Source organism: Lonchura striata, chromosome 4 (assembly GCF_046129695.1).
Source record: "Lonchura striata isolate bLonStr1 chromosome 4, bLonStr1.mat, whole genome shotgun sequence".
Lineage (NCBI taxonomy): Eukaryota > Metazoa > Chordata > Aves > Passeriformes > Estrildidae > Lonchura > Lonchura striata.
The window spans coordinates 1,294,311-1,300,386 of NC_134606.1; positions in this window are offsets into that span (position 1 = coordinate 1,294,311).

A 6,076-nucleotide genomic window follows, 5' to 3' on the forward strand; every position below is an offset into this window, starting at 1 on the left:
CGGCCCCTCTCCCCTCTGGAATTGTCGCTCCCCCGGTGCTTTCTCCACCCCGGTTGCGGTGTCACGGCCCCTTGGCTTTGTCTGGGGATGACAAAATTCCCCAGGCTCCAGGAAAAGTTGGGAATGCCGCGGCTGCATCCCCACGGACTCGGCTTCAGCTCCGGGTCTGACCTTGGAAAAGCCTGGATTTACCCCAGGGGGTGGGAATCTGCTCCAAGAGAAACCCTTTTAACCCCACAAATTTTTTTTTTTTTTTGGCTTTCCCACTTCCTCCTTGAATTCCCAGTAGTAGGAAAAGAAATATTGGGCATTTCCATAAAATTCTTACGGAATTCCGTGCCGGTGGCTTGTTCCTGCCCCTTTCCCTGCTCCCCAGAAGGGCTTTTCCACACGCTTGGAAAGATTTTGGGACAGGAATTCTGCTGCTTTGGGGAGGCCAAGAGCATCCCTGGGATGGATTTTTCCATGGAAAAGGAAGGAGGAGGGAAGGCCTCCTTGCTGGGAATTCCAGGGGTGTTTTCCACTGGGGTCAGGGATCGTTTTGGGAAGGAGTTTTGGGAAGGGGTTTCCCAAGTGAGGTGCTTGGAGCGGGAATTTTGGGAAGATGCTTTGGGGAAGGGCTTCAGGAAGGTTTTTGGGGAAGGCATTTTGGGAAGGCGTGAGGTGCCTGGAGCAGGTGTTTTGGGAACAGTTTTTGGGAACAGTTTTTGGGAAGATGCTTTGGGAACAGTTTTTGGGAAAACGCTTTGGGAACAGTTTTTGGGAAAACGCTTTGGGTTGCCATTTTGGGAAGATGCTTTGGGAACAGTTTTTGGGAAAACGCTTTGGGAACAGTTTTTGGGAACAGTTTTTGGGAAGATGCTTTGGGAACAGTTTTTTGGAAGATGCTTTGGGTTGGCATTTTGGGAAGATGCTTTGGGAACAGTTTTTGGGAAGATGCTTTGGGAACAGTTTTTGGGAACAGTTTTTGGGAAGATGCTTTGGGAACAGTTTTTGGGAAGATGCTTTGGGAACAGTTTTTGGGAACAGTTTTTGGGAAGATGCTTTGGGAACAGTTTTTGGGAAAACGCTTTGGGTTGCCATTTTGGGAAGGTGCATTGGGAGACTGGGAGGTACTTTGGGAAGATCCTTTTGGGAATCACTTTGGGCAAGAATTTTGGGAAGATATTTTGGGAAGGGGCTTCAGGAAGATGCTTTGGGAAGGGGAGCTGGGACAGCACGAGGCGCTCTGGGAGCCACTTGGGACAAATATTTTGGGATGACGCTATGGGACTCTGAAAAAGAATTTGGGGAAGGTATTTCGGGAATTTTTTTGGGAATGTTTTTCGGGAAGGTGCTTTGGGATGGGAGCACGCGTGTGAGAGATGCAGGAAGAGGCTTTGGGAAGGCTTTTATGGGAATTTTTTTGGGAAGATTTTTTTGAGAAGATGCTTTGGGATGGGGAGATTTGTGTGAGAGATTCAGGAAGAGGCTTTGGGAATGGTTTTTGGGAAGATGCTTTGGAGAAGCGACTGGGGCCGAGCCCAGGGACACCCAGTGGGGAGGAGGGGAGGGGACGGGGAAGGGACAGGGAAGGGATGGGAGAGGACAGGAGGGGACAGGAGGGGACAGGGAGGGACAGGAGGGGACATTGAAGGGATGGGAGAGGACAGGAGGGGACAGGAGGGGACATTAAAGGGGACAGGGAGGGGACAGGAAGGGACAGAGAGGGGACAGTGAGGGGACAGGGAAGGGACATTGAAGGGGACATTAAAGGGGACAGGGAGGGGACAGGAAGGGACAGTGAGGGGACAGTGAGGGGACAGGAGGGGACAGGAGGGGACAGAGAGGGGACATTGAAGGGGACAGAAAAGGGGAAAAGAGGGGACAGGGAAGGGGACAGGAAGGGGACGGGGGGACAGGAGGGGACATTGAAGGGGACAGAGGAGGGGACATTGAAGGGGACAGGAGGGGACATTGAAGGGGACAGAGGAGGGGACATTGAAGGGGACAGGAGGGGACATTGAAGGGGACAGAGGAGGGGACATTGAAGGGGACAGGAGGGGACATTGAAGGGGACAGAAGAGGGGAAAGGAGGGGACAGGGAAGGGGACATTGAAGGGGACAGGGGGACAGGAGGGGACATTGAAGGGGACAGAGAGGGGACACGGGAGAGGACAGGAGGGGACAGGAGGGGACATTGAAGGGGACAGGGGAGGGGACATTGAAGGGGACAGGAGGGGACAGGAGGGGACATTGAAGGGGACAGAGGAGGGGACAGGAGGGGACATTGAAGGGGACAGAGGAGGGGACAGGAGGGGACATTGAAGGGGACAGGAGGGGACGGGGGGGACATTGAAGGGGACAGGGGAGGGGACATTGAAGGGGACAGAGAGGGGACAGAGAGGGGATAGGAGGGGACAGAGGAGGGGACAGAGAGGGGACATTGAAGGGGACAGGAGAGGACAGGAGGGAACATTGAAGGGGACAGAGAGGGGACACGGGAGAGGACAGGAGGGGACAGGAGGGGACATTGAAGGGGACAGGGGAGGGGACATTGAAGGGGACAGGAGGGGACAGGAGGGGACAGGAGGGGACATTGAAGGGGACAGGAGGGGACAGGAGGGGACAGGAGGGGACAGGAGGGGACAGTGCCTCCACCTGCCGGCCCTGCAGTGCCCGCGGCCGCCACCGGGTGGGGCCGTGGGGCCGGCAGAGAGCGGCGGGGCGCGGGGCCCGGCCGGGCTCGGGGGGCTCCGGGCCGGGATGCGCCAGCCCCGGGGAGGGGTCCCCGCTCCACACAGGGGCACCCCAACCCTGGGGGCCGGCAGCGGGGAGAGGAGCAGTCCCGGCAGCGGATGCGCCGTGGCGGTGCCGGGAATTCCCGTGGGATGGGGTTGGGGGGTTGTACCGCCGGGAATGGGGCGCGGGGCTGGGTATCCTTGGCGATGGAAGATGCGGGAATTGCGATGCTCCAGGGGGATCCCGCCCCAGGGGGGAGGCGGGGAAGGGGCTCCAGCCTGGCTTCCCCCCCGGGGTCACCCCAAAAATAAAAAGCGGGGGGCACCCCCGCCCTCTCTTCGCTGCGCTCCCAGCGGGAACAGAGCGGAGCCAGGCGGGGAGCGGCGGGGAGGGGGCGCAGGGGAACGGGGGAACTCAAAGAACTTTTGTTTTTCCTGTAATCTGAAGCAAATGCGTGGCTGCGAGCGGGCGGCCCCGGTACCTGCTGCCATCCCCGCGGGGGGAAAGGGAATTTTCTGGGGGTTGGAGCCTCCTGGACAATGGGGACACCCCTGGGAAAAGCGGCGGCACCCGGCAAAGCTGGCCTGGGGAGCAGCGGGGAGGGGGAGCAGGAAAATTCCCCCCCCTCCAATAAATTAAAATAGAGCAAGACCCCAAAATGTGGTGGGGGCGCTGAGGAAATCACCGCGAGGTTAATTGTCACTGGTAATTAGTGGGGAGTGCTTAGGGTTAATGCAAAGGGGGAAATGATTGTGGTGGGGGGGTCGTTGCAGGTCCTGGTGGGGGCAATTCTGTAATGGGGGAAATCTGGGAAATAATGGGAAAAGGAGGGGGGGGGTCAGGATCATCAAAGGGGGAGGGAAATTATTCCCAGGAGGAAATGAGGGAAGGGGAACATCAATAGGCAGGGAGAAATTATTGGGGGGGGGAAATCGGTGATTGGGGTGAATTAATGTCAGGTGTGGGGGTAAAACTGTGCCTGGGTGGGGGCAGAGAGGGAAATCACGGAAGGGGGAAATAATTAGGGGATAAATTTGGGTAGGGGAGTCATTGAAAAGGGGGAATTCCTGTGGGATGAAATTTTTGCGGGGGGGGGGGGGCGAAGAGAGGGATTGGGGCTTAAATATGGGGGGGAAAGTCGTGAAGGGTTAAATATGGGGGGATCATTACGGGGGAAATATCAGGGATCAAACATCGGGGGAAATGATCGAGGGTTAAGTTTGTGGGGAGCATCACGAGGGGGAGTCAGGGTTAAACATTTGGGGGTGTTGTGGAACGACAAAGGGGTTAAATGGGGGGGATTTTTGCCAGGGCAAAATGATCGAGCGTTAAATATTGGGGGGACAACCAAGGATTAAATACTGGGGGGACAATCCCAGGGAGATCAAATCCTGGGGACGGAGGGGTTTGTGGCAAGGGGGGAACAATCAAGGATTAAATATTGGGGGGACAACCCTGAGAGGATCCCTGAGGGGGGTTTGTGGGAAGGAAAAGGATCAGGGATTAAATATTGGGGGGACAATCCCAGGGGGATCACTTTGGGGGGGGGTGGCAAAAGGAAAAGGATCAAGGATTAAATATTGGGGGAACAATTCTAGGGGGATCACTGTTGGGGGGGTGGCAAAGGGAAAAGGATCGAGGATTAAATATTGGGGGGACAATCCCGAGAGGATCACTGTTGGGGGGGTTTGGCAAAAGGAAAAGGATCAAGGATTAAATACTGGGGGGGCAATCCTAGGGGGATCACCGAGGGGGGTTTGTGGCAAAGGGAAAAGGATCGAGGATTAAATATTGGGGGGACAACCTCGAGGGAATCCCTGGGGGGGTTGTGGGAAGGAAAAGGATCAAGGATTAAATATTGGGGGGACAATCCCAGGGGGATCACTGGGGAGGGTTTTTGGCAAAGGGAAAAGGATCAAGGATTAAATATTGGGGGGACAATCCCAGGGGGATCACTGGGGAGGGTGGCAAAGGGAAAAGGATCAAGGATTAAATACTGGGGGGACAATCCCAGGGGGATCGCTGGGGGGGTTGTGGGAAGGAGAAGGATCAAGGATTAAATACTGGGGGAACAATCCCAGGGGGATCCCTGCGGGGGTTGTAGCAAGGGGGGAACGATCTCGGGTCCAAGGCTGAGCACTCAATCCCGGATCCGATATCGGGGAGACCCTCTCCTGGGGGGATCCTCCCGCTGCCAGCAGCGCCTCGCCAAGGGTTAACGCGGGCGGGGGTCCGCGGGGCTGAGCCGCGCTCGTCTCTCCGCAGGCCGGCGGGAGGAGGAGGAGGAGGAGGAGGAGAAGAGGAGGAGAAAGAGCAGCAGCAGCGGGAGGAGGAGGAGGATGAGGCCGAGCGGAGCGGCGTGAGCGAGCCGCGGGCTCCTGGCCAGGGCTCGCACGCTCCAGCGCCGCGTCCCCGGCCCGGCCCGGCCCCCCCGAGCCGCCGGAGCGCGGGGGGAGCGGCGGCGCTGGCGGCCGGCCCAGCCCCGGCTTCCCCGCCTCTATATAAACACACATTTGACTTTCTTTTGCCTCAAAGCGAACAGTGCAGAGGGGCTTTGCCCAGCAGCCCTGCCTCCCTTTTTTTTTTTTTTTTTTTTCTTTCTTTTTTTTTTTTTTTTTTTTCTTCCTCCTCCTTCTCTCTCTCTTCTCTTCCTCCTCCTTACAGAAGTCTGGTGAAAAGTCTGGGGCTCCCAAATAAGCGGCGTCGCGAGAGATCTGTATTTATAGGGAGATATTTATATATATATATGTAGAGATAGAGCTATAAACCGAACCGGCTCGCTCCGTGTGTGTAGTTACATATATACAGCTATTTAATTCTTCCATCTCTCCAGCTCGTGGCTGAATTATTTTAAGATTTTTTAAACTTTTTTCTTTTTAATCTCGCTCCTTCCCCCCCCCCCCTTTTTTTTTACCTTTTTTCCCCTCTTTTTCTTCTTTTCCTTTTTACTCCTTCCTTTTTTTCCTCCCTCCTTCTGGCGTGTGTGGCTTTGCCTTGCAAGCGAGCGAGAGCCAGAGCATCTGCAGTTGGACTTTTTGGGGTCTTTTTTTTTTTTTCCGCCACTCCAGGTTTTGCCTTTTTTTTTTCCTTTTTTCTCCTTATTTTTTTGCTTTTTCTCCAATTTTTCCCCCTCCTCATCACCCCCACCCCATTTATTTTTTATTTTTGGAGGGGGTGGGGGACGCGCTGCTTTTCCTTTTTTTCCCTCTCCCTTCCCCCGTTTCTCCCCGTGCGCGCGTGGTGCTTTTTCTCCGTGTCACCCCGTCAAGTTTACCCCAAACAAGCCCAAACTTCGCAGCGAGGGGCAGAGCAACCACAGCTTTCCCCCCCTCATCGACACCTAATCTTATTACTT